Genomic DNA, 13,919 nt, shown 5'->3' on the forward strand with positions numbered 1-13,919 from the left:
GTATCGGGCGAGACACCCCCCCGTTCTCTGGGCCCTCGTTTTCCAGGTCTGATCTACCTCCCCTCCGGGCCCAATGGGTGCCTCTCCTACTGTCCTTCTCCCTCCCGTCCCACTCCGGACTGCTCTCTTCAGCCCCGCAGTGAGTCCGGGCTCTGCTGTCCTGACTTTCCCTTTCAGCTTCCGCCGCTATGATGCTTTTGTGAGCCTCAACTGCCTCATCCCATTTCTTCATGTACTCATTTAATTCTTGAAAGGATTTCCGTCCTGGTCCCCTCATATCCTCTGGCCATCTAATGTCCCCCAGATCTCCTGTTGTGTGCACTGGGGTGCTCCAATCCCTTGGTATCGGCAACTGACTTGGGGAGTTAATCGTATCATTCCTCCTTGCCATCTCTGCTCTTTCTCTGCCCCTCCGTACCCGTTCTTCCCCTCTGGTCCTATCTGGGTCATATATTGATACTATAGGACCTATGGTAACAGGTACCTGTAGTGCATCGGGTAATGCGTAGGAAGTGGCACACTCCGTTTCTGGCGCCTTCTGCACCACAAACCTCCCGACCACCTGTTGCACTTGGCTAGGCTGGGACAGTTCTTTCTTTGCAGCGGGATCCCAATTGAGACTGGGAAGCGGCCCATGCTCTCCTGCATTGCCCCCCCCCCCCTCTCTCCATTCTCGACATCTCCCCCTGCTCTGTTATACGGAGGTGGCCTGTCTGTCAATAATCTGTTTATCAGGCTGTCCTCTGTCTCGCTCTCGTCATCCTCTTCTAGGGGGCTTTTGTTCCCGGGCATCTCTAACACTGGATATAATTTATTTACTTCCATGTTATGCACCCTCCATCTTTTAGCATCCTCATCCCACTTGGCATCCTGTACTGCCCTTACCGAACGTTTCACTCTTTCTTGCCGTCTATTCATGTTCTTTTCATGCGCTGCCCTAATCCATGCATTAAGGGCTTCAAACTGAGTTGGTCTAGGCAAGGGTCTCGTAGAGGTCATAATTGCTTTTAATCTGTGTAGCACCTCTAATCTGAACGTCCCGTACTTCGGGAACGTGAGTTCCTCATTTCCATCTGTCATCTTACTCCACTCTGAGATCCACAGAATCGTGTGCAGCCCAACATTTGTCCCCATGTAACGAGCTGGCGTACCCTCCGGCGGGGCTTCTTCCCCTTCATACGATCCCCTGCGTTCTCTTTTAAACAGCGCTCTTAACCATTTAAAACACTTCATAATTATGCGCAAGATTTCCAGCTTGAATACTTTGTTTACTTCCTGATGTCAATCCACCAATCTTAGCGCGGCTTTGCTAGCTGGCCTATCGCAGCGCGGTCTTTCACCGGCCGGCCAATCCCAGCGCGGCACTTTCTGACGTCACTAGTCTCCGCTTCGCAGCAGCACCCCTCCTTTCTCAGCTCTCCTCGCGGTCATGCATGCGTCCCATTCATACACCGAAAAATGACTACTTCCGACCAAGCGGTCACTTCCCTCGACTGTACGTCCACAGTCTATTTGTAATTGTCAACACAACTGACGAGATGTCTATCGTCTCTCTGATAGGTTCTTTACACACCCAGTAACTTCCGGCCAGCGTCCGTTACTCACGCACTCACTCTTACGTTCCCCCTATCTGGTCCTTCGGGTGATCACTGGTACCTCATGACCCCCTTTACACTGGTTAACAATTACTCTGAGTGTCCGATACACCCGAACCACTTAAGCTCTCCTTGAGCTTAAGATTTCCACCGGTTGCGCGCGCTCACAACCTGTTCCACAGTCTCTCTACAGGCATTCAACTCCGCCAGACATTACAACATAGATACAATACAAAACACCGCAATCTAGCACGCATGACCCTTTATACTCACTCTCGACCGATACTGCTGCTTTTCTGTCTCACGTCATCCGGTCCTTCTTCCGCGGGCGGTTCTTCCGATCATCGGTCTCTAGGGGCCTTGGGGTAATCTAACCTGGCCTAGATCACCTTCCTCAAGAAGGCAACCATCCTCTATAGCTACCAACTGGAAGGGCGAGATTTTGATCAATACCTTATCACTATCGATCTAAAACCCCGGTCTGGTCGACTGAACCTTTATTGCCTGTCATTGAGGGAAGAAAGTGCATCTCTTACCAAGTTAGTTCACCCAATAAAGGACTCTGCTTCAAAGGATCACAAACAACTTCTAGCTTTCAAAGGTTTATTATAAAGTCAGGATAAGTTGCAGGTACAAGCATCTCAAAATGAGATTCACCAGATACACGGGCCCAACTACATACATGTGTTCTCTGAAAGCCCTCAGACGAACAACGGAAACTACCAATACCAGTTCTAAAAACAATAGTGCTATTAGCATAGACACATATTGAAATCTATCAGTCATTTACAGCCGGAGATAAAATACAGGTTAGGCTGACCCTACCCTGCTCTAGATGGTATCCCTACTTAACCAGGTCTCAACCTATCAAAAGGTGTCAGCAGTGAATGACTCCCAAGGGAAGCCACCCACTCTCAAACTCTTGGTGAAAACCTATAGTTCTCCAATCATGACCCCTCTCTGCCTACCCATCCGCTCTCTAAAGGGTCCTCAGGCTTCTGCTCTAACTCCACCCAGGGGTGCTGTCCCTAATACAAAAATCCAACAACATTTAGGACGCCCCTCGTGAGACGCCCCTCACGTGGTGTAGCTTCTGGCTTTTTCCATGATGAGGCCTTGTGGTTAGAGTCGACCTTGCTTCTCAGACGCTTCTCCGGCCCGCTGATACCCCTTAAACATTCCGGAACCCTCCTCCATGTCTGGTCCATTTCTTGAACAAAACCCTATTCATTTTATTAATAATTGAATACCCCCTTTCCTCTTCCAGACAGACATTTTGCAGCCAAATCCCAAATCTCATGGTTTTCTAACCGCGTTGCAACATTCCCCGGCCCAGACTAATATGTGTAAATCAACGTTAAAGCTTTCCAGCTCTACAACATTTTTATAGTATTCAACTTCTTCTTTAATTATTAGCATGTTAATACTCTTATTCTACTAATTCGGTAAACACATCTATAAATCAAGGCCTACTCATTATTACTAAACATTAGTGCAATCCATATTGTGAAATTTAATCACCTTCCCCCTCCCTCCTAGCTCTGGCCCTGAGGCCTACCACGTTCAACGTTTCCGTATGCCATCTTACATTTTAGCAGCTACACAACATGGATTCAGGAATAATCACGTCTAATAAAATCGTATTGCTTCACACATTTCTGTATTAGTTCCACTTCTACTTAAATCTCTATATTAACTACACATTTCAGAATATAACTATGGATACTATCAGCACTCATGGCATTTCTCTTCATGACTTGTGCTTACTACGTGTAAGTGTGATGTATTTCTACATTTTGGTCAGTTTGCGCTCTCTCAATGGCAAACAGCTGGCGACAGCAGGATTCCTAAAATGTTCCTCTACCCTGAATCCTCTCTCACCTTCTGAATCCTCTTCAGGGCCATAGCCGCCCGAACACACTGGCCGAAGCGGCTCTCAAAAGGGTCCGCGAGGGAGCGATGTAGGGAGGTGCGAGGAATGATACTCTGGAAGAGGTTGATCAGCACACAGGACAAAAAACAAGGGAAAGTGAAAGGGCGCCATGCGCGCATTGTAGGCACGCCGTGAGCGTGCACATCGGCGTGGCCTGCGGCCCATGCCCAGTGGCGGCGCCTGTGGACTTTGCTGTACTTTAATAAGTGCTGTGCGGCTCGTGCGGACCAGGGAGGGGGCCGCAAAAGAGCCCAAAGCAAACAAAAAATAAACAGTAGAGGAAGTCCGGCAGGAGCCCATCCCACCTTCGCGAATGCCGCATGGTGCGGCCAAAGTAGGATCCCAGGCGGGGCTCTTGTGAGCAAGACGGAGCCCCGCGTGTTGCTGCAGTGACTGGCTGTAGACGGAGACCAGCCGAGAAGCAGCGCAGAGTACCCACAAGAGCCGGTAAGTGGGGTGTGCGCATAAAAAGAAAAAAAAGGAAGTGATATTGCATGAGGCTTGCGAGGACGGAAGGGGGACAGGAGATGTGCACATCGTGTGTCTGTACGTGCGTGCTCACAGCCACATTCACAACCTCCAGTCGCCCCTGCGCGTGCCCATCTCCTGTCTCCCTTTCGAAGCAAGTCAGTAACAATAGATCTCGCTGGCGACAGCACTTTCGCGCTGTGTTGCCAGGCGAGACATAAAAAGAGAATCACAATACGTTGTGCCCCTATTCTCCAAGAAAAGCCACTGGATGGACATTTTAGTGAGATAAGAAAGATTATGTCTCTCTATAAGATGACTCAGGCACCTAATGTACCAATAAAATGGCTGTTTGCTGATGAAATGGTAATACTCCATATAATACGAGTGACAGTTACAACAACCAATGGCTGTAACAAGGGATGAGCAGCATATGAATTACATTTTCAACAATCATAGGCTGATAGTGCTGGCCTATTTTCTCTCCTTCTGTGTATTCATGGTTTAAGCTTGTAATACGTGCACTTGCCTCACAGCAGTGTGTTGTACCTGCTGCTCAGCCAGTGTGAGTGTGGTTTGTAATGTTGGGGTGGATGATGCTGTGGAATGTTGGGTGAGTGTGTTTATCAGTTGGGAGAATGAGCTGAGCCAGCAGAAGGCTGCTCCTGGTGCTCACTGTATCTTTATCTTGAACTTACTATCTTAATAAATACCATCCTAAGTTTACCAAGGAACAGGACCGCATCTTCATTACAACACAGTGCCAACGTGGGTGGGGCGAGTACTTGCTTTCACATGCCTACAACCTGGCTCCTTTATTCATACCTTCCCGCGGAGCAGGAGCACATGAGGCCTTACTATTCTTGCCTGGAGTTTTCTGGGCTATTATTAAGTCACTTACTTTGACCACTTTCATCTGCACACTTATCCTGTGAGGTGCCAGACTGTAATGCCATTATAAACAAACATTTGCAATGGAATCAGTCTCGCATTTGTGAAAGTCAGAGCTTTTGGAGTTGAAAATGACAATGTTTTTTACTTTTGTTTTCGCCATTGTTTAAGATCAAGTGAGGTGTGCTGCGCAGCTTACCATGACTAGAATTTACAAGACCGAAAACGGTGTGCAATAGCAACGGTCGGGAATATCTTTCAGAAACAATTTTTATACACACTGGGATAATTAAAATAAATCTAGGTTTCAAAACCAGCATGTACATCAAGGAAAGAAAGAAATTAAACAATTTCTAAACATGTGCAAAGTTTAAATATTCAGTTAAATGCATGAACAAGCAAAATGCATATATTTAACACAGACTTTAAGCGCTCACTCCTGGAAGGCTGCTCTCATAACACCGTAGCTTAGACCAAGCCTTTCCAAAAGTAGTGCACTTCCAGCACAGGGACACACACAAAGGCTTGTTTGCTAGCATTAAACTGTAATTTATGTACATGAGAAAGCACAACAGAACAAACTGTACTCGCGAAATGGAAATGTTACTGCAAGCGTTAATGAATTTTCAACACCATCATGTTAGAGAGTTTTACAGCCCCTTGATTAGCCCCTCCCGCACCCACCTACACATGTAAATTATTGTTTGCATTCGCTTTTTTGCTCTTGTATATCATTTTTGCTCACCCTCCCGCACCCACCTACACCGCCATCCCATCATGGATCCCATCGGCAAGCACACATATAAAATCAACTACCCACCCACACTCACCAAAAAAGCTGCGAAACGCTTTAAACACAATTTCCTGAGGTCCAACCCTGAAACCCCCTTTGCCGACACCTACTTCTCACCGGTCAATGGATCCTTGAACACCGACATTATCTTCCATACCACACGCAGAGCTCATTGGAGAAAAGCGTTCCTCACCTTACTCAACGTCTCCACCACCAGCCTAACACTCTCCATCACACCATCCCAACTCTTCCCAGGCAGAACCACCATTACTATCTACAATAACGGGATTGTCCTAATTCAAGCCACAGACAGGAACCTGGAACTTCTAGACAACCTGTTCCCCACTTTCAAAGAGCACCTCTCCAATTCTCGGACATCCACGCATATCACCTCCAGTACTATCACCCCGGTCCTCACAGCCCCCACCCACAACCCTTCTAACCTAGCTCAGCACCAGAACGACACGCACCTCACCTCTACCCCCAGCACCCAGTCAATCACCCACCTGCTGTAACCACCCCACACTCCGCAATCACAGACACAGATCTCTCCCCCTCATACACCAGCCGACCCCCCACCCCCCCTACCAACCCTCGGACCCCCACTCATACCACTCCCATTCCTCTCACTCCTTTCACCCCTTGCATCACAGCCCCCTGCCACAACCCGTCTAACCTAGTTCAACACCAGAACGACACGCACAACGACAAATCCCACCCTTTATCCCCCCCATTCTCAGTCCCCTAGTTCAACACCAGAACGACACGCACAACGACAAATCACACCCTTTATCCCCCCCATTCTCAGTCCCCTAGTTCAACACCAGAACGACACGCACAACGACAAATCACACCCTTTATCCCCCCCATTCTCAGTCCCCAATACCACCCTCTAACTAATCACGCAGAGCACACCACATCTATTAATTTAACTCCCCTTCCCCACAACAGGACCACCTCCAATCCCATCTCCCCCCCACTCTCAGCCCCCATTACCTTACCTGCTCCCCCATCACCACTAAAATACACTCAACCTCCACTCGGCTCTCTCCGCCTACCACCAATGCCCTCACCCACACTACCAACCTCCGCCCTACTTCATCCACACCCATCATCCCCAACACCAACACCCATCCCACCCTGGACAAGCCCACCCTGGACAAGATTATGGCCACCCTCCTCCAGCTCAAAGAAGACATTCACACCATCAAAGAACTACTCTGCACACACCCCAGACACTCCTCACTCACCACAACCCCCCCTCCCAGCATGTTCCCCACCCTTCCGGATGACTCTCCCACTCTACACCCCCCACACTGGACCAAGATCCCGGTCTACAATCGCAACAATCGCCCCCGTCGCCCATGCAACCCTCTCTCGGACCTAGACATACTCACCCTCCTCCGCTCCTACGACCCAGCTCCCCTAATCCACACATCCACCACACACCTCTTCATTCCCACAATACACTCAAACCCCCGCAGACCCCCCACACTAAACAATAGAATCTCAATTCCTAATAACCTTAGAAAAGTCCCCCTCTCTCTAGAACCCTCTACCTCCCTCGACACACCCCGTCTCAAATACACTCTCCTCAACTGCAGATCGGCCTCTAGACACTCCTCCGCCATCGCTGATCTCATCTTGACATTGGACCTCGACCTAATCATCATGACTGAAACCTGGCTAAAAGAGTACTCTACACCTATAATGGACATTCTGGTTCCCCCCAACTACCACATCATTAGACTTGACAGGTCTGGCAAAATAGGTGGTGGAATTGCATGCATATACAGGAACAACCTCTCTGTTCTGAAAGTCACCTCCCCTTCCTTACCCTCCCCAACTTCCTTTGAATACATCTGCCTCGATATTCTCAGTGAGGGCAAACCAATATGCTCTCTTCACAGCATTTACCACCCACCTGGGGACAATCTCACCTTCGCCCAGCAAATCATGGATATGATCTCAACCAATTCCGGGCGACAGCTCACCCAAATATACCTTGGTGACTTCAATCTCCACTGGAATGATTACAATGACGAGGTGGTAAATAGTCTTAAAAACTTCCTCAACGCCCTTGACCACACTCAAATTTGCAACAGACCAACCCACGAGAAAGGCTATTTCCACGACCTTATCATCTCCAAAGAGGACTCTATCCAACTCGAGTCTAGCCAACCCTGTGACTGGTCAGATCATCATATTGTCACATTCTTCATTAATGAAAAAATCAAACTCAACCCGGCCCAATCCTCCAAGCCTAAAATCTGGAAAAGAGACCTGAAAAAACTCAACCCAGGCTCCCTACCCCCTGGCAGCTGCAACCTCCTACTTCCTCCTACCGGCGCTACGGACGTCCAATCCTTGACTGACCACTATCTCAACGCCATGACCTCGATAATTAATGAGGCTGCACCCATGCAACTAAAAAGAATCCCCGCTAAAATCTCCAATCCATGGTACGACGGGAGTCTCAATGAGGATAGACGAGCCATGCGAATGGCAGAGCGCACCTGGAGATCAGCTCCCTCTGCACTACACCTAAAAACCCTGAAGAATAAGAGAAACGCCTACTTCAGGAAAATAAAACGCTCAAAATCAGTCTTCTTTAGCCTCCAGCTCGACCAAGCAAAGAACTGTCCGAGAAAACTGTTTGAGCTAATCAGAACACAATCCAAGGAACAACCCCAACCACTCAGCACTATGCGCGAAGCACCCTCCTGTGAAGACTTCGCCGCTTTCTTTATTCAAAAATCTGACAACATAAAGAGCGATCTCCTCATTGACGCAAGCCTTTACGCTAAACCCCACTGCATAGCACACACTGAACCAAAAAACAATGCTACTTGGTCATCCTTTGGCACCTACACTGAAGAAGAAATTGGCAAACTGCTCAGCACATTGAAACCATCCAAACACCTCACGGACCCCCTCCCTGCTAACGCCGTCAAAGTCTTCACACCTCTGCTCCTTCCACTCTGGACTAAAATTATCAACAGCTCACTTCAACAAGGAACCATCCCCGACTCCCTCAAAGTAGGACAAGTCACGCCCTTACTAAAGAAACCTACAGCCGACCCCTCTGATCTAAACAATTACCGTCCCATTACCAATATTCCCACTCTCGCCAAACTGTTGAAAAAATGCGCACAACTACAATTGACTAAACACATTGATCAGTTTGATCTCCTCAACCCTCATCAATCAGGCTTCCGAGCAGGGCACAGTACAGAAACTGCTATGACCCACATAATTGATGACGCCCTTCAAATCCTAGATCAAAACGATACCTGCCTCCTCATCCTTCTTGATCTCTCTTCAGCATTCGACACCGTCAAACATGATAATTTACTCGAACTATTAAACACAAGAATGGGTCTATCTGGGACTGTTCTCAAATGGTTCACTTCCTTTCTACACAACAGGTCGCAGAAATTCAAGAGCAACAACTTGATGTCCTCGCCAATACCTGTTTCGTTAGGCATCCCCCAAGGATCCTCCCTATCCCCAACTTTGTTCAACCTAGTTATGGAACCTCTCACCACCTTGCTACAAGCATCCAATGTACACTTTCACATGTACGCCGATGACACCCAACTATATCTCAAAGTACAATCCCCCAAAGACATTTCGCTCCTGAACTCAACGATCAGAAGCACCCAATCCTGGCTTGCCGATAATCATCTCAAACTTAATGCTTTTAAAACAGAGTTCCTTCTGATCTCACCTCCCGCGAAGATCTCTACCACTCAAATTTGGCTTAAACACCTAACTGCACTCAATGTCCAACCCTCCATCGTGGACTCAGCAAAATCTTTAGGCATAACACTCGACACCAATCTCAACATGCAGCAACATATCAGCAAGGCAACTAAGGGAGCGAACGACCAAATCAATACCCTGAGGAAACTTAAACCCTTCCTCCCAGCCAAAGACTTCCAAACTGCAGTACAAGCACTAGTCATCCCGCGAATAGAATACGGCAGCTCCGCCCTCTGCGGTCTCCCCCTAACTACTACTGCACCCCTAAGAGCTTCTCTAAACGCTGCGGCGAGACTCATCACAGGGTCAAAAAAACACTCGCATATTTCCCCTGACCTGAAATCCCTGAACTGGCTGCCTTTTGAAGCCAGAATACATCTGAAAATCGCCTGCATGACACACAAGGCTGTACACTTGAGCTCACCCGGATACCTCACCCAGAAGCTGACAATTTCTGGCGGCTCTAGAAACACTAGACGCACAAATAATCTTTTGCTAAAACCGCGAAGATTCAGGAAGGAAAAAACTTATAAACGCCCCTTCTCAGGAATGGCACCCAGGATTTGGAACTCACTCCCTCCTGAAACCAGGCTCATCTCCTCCACTACACTTTTTAAGAAAGAAGTAAAGGCTACCCTCATGGCTAAATACACTTGAACTATTAATGTGGGTTTGTTAAAGACTCTGCACCGACCTGTACTATCCGCTCGATCCCTGTGATTGTTTTATTACTTGTACTATTGTCTTACCTGACTGTCTTTGCTCCCACTTATTTGTACTATTAGCATTATTGATGTACCTGTTTTACTATGCTCCCCCATGTACCTACCCCACCCCACTTATTACCTACAACCACGCTATGCCCAATGGACTGTTATATACTCTCCTGTTTGTATCCATGCTCTGTAAAGCGCTCTGATATCTGCAAAGATCTTGTTCGCGCTATATAAAACTTTCAAAATAAATAAAAAAAATAAAAAATTGAAAATATGTCGATTTTACCTCTGATCCCAATATCCTGCTCAGCAAAACAAACAAGATGAAGGACGGAATGCTGCACAATGGCAAAACAGTCACCCCCAGTCACAGATCTGGGTTTAATCCATCGTTATTTTGCTCACCAAGCCACCCCAGTTCAGACATAGCCATATGCAAATCAGTCCTGACCCTGTGCCTCATGGGAACAGTCCAGCCCAAACTGCCAAGCCATGTCTTCCCTGGACCGGAATCAAGCATCCTAGGACAGGTTTCTGGCTATCAGCCATCTTAAGCCAGGATAGCTTGACTCCAGTGGCATAGTGAGCACGGGACCCACGTCTGTGCATACCCCTCCCACATAGGGTGAATAGCAAAACACACAAGATGATGGACGGAATGTTGTACAATGGCAAAACAGTCACCCCCAGTCACAGATCTGGGTTTAATTCATCGTTATTTTGCTCACCAAGCCACCCCAGTTCAGACATGGCCATATGCAAATCAGTCTTGACCCTATGCCACATGGGAACAGTCCAGCCCGAACTGCCAAGCCATGTCTTCCCTGGACCGGAATCCAGCCTCCTAGGACCGGTTTCTGGCTATCAGCCATCTTCGGCCAGGATAGTTTGACTCCAGTGGCGTAGTGAGCACGGGACCCACGTCTGGGCGTACCCGTCCCACATAGGGTGAACAGCAAAACACACAAGATGATGGACGGGATGATCCACAATGGCAAAACTGTGACCCCCAGTCACAGATCTGGGTTTAATCCATCGTTATTTTGCTCACCAAGCCACCCTAGTTCAGACATGGCCATATGCAAAGCAGTCTTGACCCTGTGCCTCATGGGAACAGTCCAGCTCGAACTGCCAAGCCATGTCTACCCTGGACCGGAATCAAACATCCTAGGACCGGTTCTGGCTATCAGCCGTCTTCAACCAGGATAGCTTGACTCCAGTGGCGTAGTGAGCACAGGACCCACGTCTGGGCATACCCTTCCCACATAGGGTGAACAGCAAAACACACAAGATGATGGACGGAATGTTGCACAATGGTAAAACAGTCACTCCCAGTCACAGATCTGGGTTTAATCCAGAGAGTCCTTTTGGCCAGGTTTTGAAAAAGGACCTGGAAAATGCACACGCTTGTGTGTGTGATTTAACCTTTGTGGCTGCTATTGGCGTTTCCCTGCGTGTTCTTATGTAAAATAGACAGCAATAGGTCAGAGGCAGGCGCATAGGTCTCTATTACGCGCATTTCCTGCCATATCGTTTTAATTATAGTGCCCAGACACGGGCGCAATAATTGAAAGCATATGGGCGCACGCACCACTCGCGGCTTTATTTTTTCCCAAATGCGATCGCTTTCGGTTTCGCGATCAGAGTTTTTCCACCCGGCGGGGGTGGAGGCATGCGAGTTAACCCATTCCCCGACACAGCCTGCCTGCAAGCACTGTGCATCATTACGAAGGAGTTTGCGATTAACTTGAATGGATCCGGTAAGGATTGAAGGTTGCAGGGTTCAGGCTGTGCCTGAAATGTGTTAGCTTGACCGCGGCGACCAGCTTGCAAGACCACAGAAGTTCAGGCCAGCGCCGATTCGAAGGGAGACAAGGAAGATGCCACGGGATAACATGGACTCCCTCATCGAGAAGATCACACGCCAAGCCTGGCTCACCTTCCCTGGCACCACAGCTGCAGCCCCCATAGGAAGTAGCAAGACCTTCTCCGACAACCTCAACCAGCTTAAGAACCTGGTGAATGAGTTGCAGGTCGAATACCTGCAGATCGCGCCATGGAGCTGCAAGAGCGGTGCATGGCCAGCCGCTCCACACAGCCCGCCCGTCACCTACATGCACATCTGCGAGACGGAGAGTTTCAGCACGGGCGTCTTCCTGCTGCACAGTGGGTAGGCGTGTATCCCGCTGCACGACCACACAGGCATGCATGGCATGATGAAGGTGCTCTACGGCACCCTCAGCATCTGTGGCTTCGACCGGCTGCAGGAGGTATCTGGGGCCACGTCACCCCCGCCATTCAGCCCACCCCTCCAGCCCTTTCAGAGAGACGCGCTGTGCCAAGCCCTGCGCCGATCATTCGGCCAGTTCGGCCCCACCAGCCCTCCCTGCCTGCTCAGCCCGCACAGGGCCAACATGCACCAGATCAGCGCTCTGGACGGACCTGCTGCTTTCCTCGACATTCTGGCGCCACCTTTTATTTTTCATTTTTACCCATTATATATGTATCTATTGTTTGCTGTTTATGCCCGGTTGAATCTGCTATGTTGCATCTTTCCCTCCGAACGTGAAGAGAGTCTGTGTGCAGAGAGAGGTCTGTGTGCCGAGAGGTATGTGTGCAGAGAGAGGTCTGTGTGCAGAGAGGTATGTGTGCAGCTGGCGGCCTCTGGTCCCTGCTGCGGGGAGGCGGCTGAGTGGGTCCGGGCACCTGCTGCAGAAATGAGTGCGCCCTGTCGCTATGGCTTTTAGTCTTAGAAAGATAGCTCTGCTGGTCTGTGTGCCTACTGCAGAGAGCAGTGTACAGCTTCAAGGGGCCACTCTGAGCTCATTTACCAAATCCATGCGCCGTCCTTGTAGCGCTGTGTGTAACCTGCCTGCTTCCAGCTTACTGGGCTATCCCATGGGTTCCAATGCCTGCTCCAACGGCGCGCAGATTCCCAGCTGCAGTGCCTGTCCGATGGTTCCGCGGCCCTGCACCTGCGGGGATGATCTGTTATCCACGGGTTCCAGTCCAACTATCCATGTTAAGGCACCTGCTGCCGAGCTCTGTGTGTTCTGCGTGTCACAGAACCATATCCTGGCATGGACAAACTCATACACTGGTGCTTCTGGCTTACCTTTGTAGGATTATGGTTATTCGTGGTCCCTTGTGGCAGGAGCAGGTTATCTATTCCGGGATTGTTAGACCTCCTACAGCACTGTGTTTCTCAGAGTCTGTTTTTTCTTCTATCAAGTCCAACCCTGAGTAGCTCCGATTGTATCTATAGCAGCCACATCCAGTGCCTGGAGCGGGCAGTCCCTGCATAGTAAGGCGCTAGCAGGAGATCTTCAATGAAATGGTGTTCTCTGGCACGCGTTTCTTAGTTATTAGTGGGAACAGTCCTAAAGATGCATAGGGCTGTGCACATGCTCTACTGTTTTCTTGTGGCAAGCTGCACAGTGGGTAGGTGTGTATCCCGCTGCACCACCACCTGGGCACACACACAACCACACACAACCACACACACATACAACCACAACCACACACAACCACAACCACACACACAAACAACCACACATACAACTACACACACAACAACACAAACAACCACACTTTCTTTGTTCGCCCTAAGTTGGCAGGGTATGCTCAGACGTGAGTCCCTTGCTCACTTTGCCACTGGAGTCAAGCAAGCCAGGCTGAAGACGGCTGTAATGCCAGAAACCGGTCCTGGGAAGCTTGATTCCGGTCAAGGGAAGACATGGCCTGGCAGTTCGAGCTGG

The 13,919-nt window shown here is 49.1% G+C and overlaps 1 protein-coding gene and 1 pseudogene across 1 annotated transcript in view; one reads left to right on the plus strand and one right to left on the minus strand.

Annotated features, from left to right (window-relative positions):
- Nucleotides 1–13,919, minus strand: part of STPG2 (sperm tail PG-rich repeat containing 2) — a 2,754,965-nt gene that overhangs the window by 1,261,866 nt on the left and 1,479,180 nt on the right. The window lies entirely within an intron of this gene.
- On the plus strand, nucleotides 12,042–12,908 carry LOC147728065 (2-aminoethanethiol dioxygenase-like; annotated as a pseudogene).

Source organism: Lissotriton vulgaris, chromosome 3_1 (assembly GCF_964263255.1).
Source record: "Lissotriton vulgaris chromosome 3_1, aLisVul1.2, whole genome shotgun sequence".
Taxonomy (NCBI): Eukaryota; Metazoa; Chordata; class Amphibia; order Caudata; family Salamandridae; genus Lissotriton; species Lissotriton vulgaris.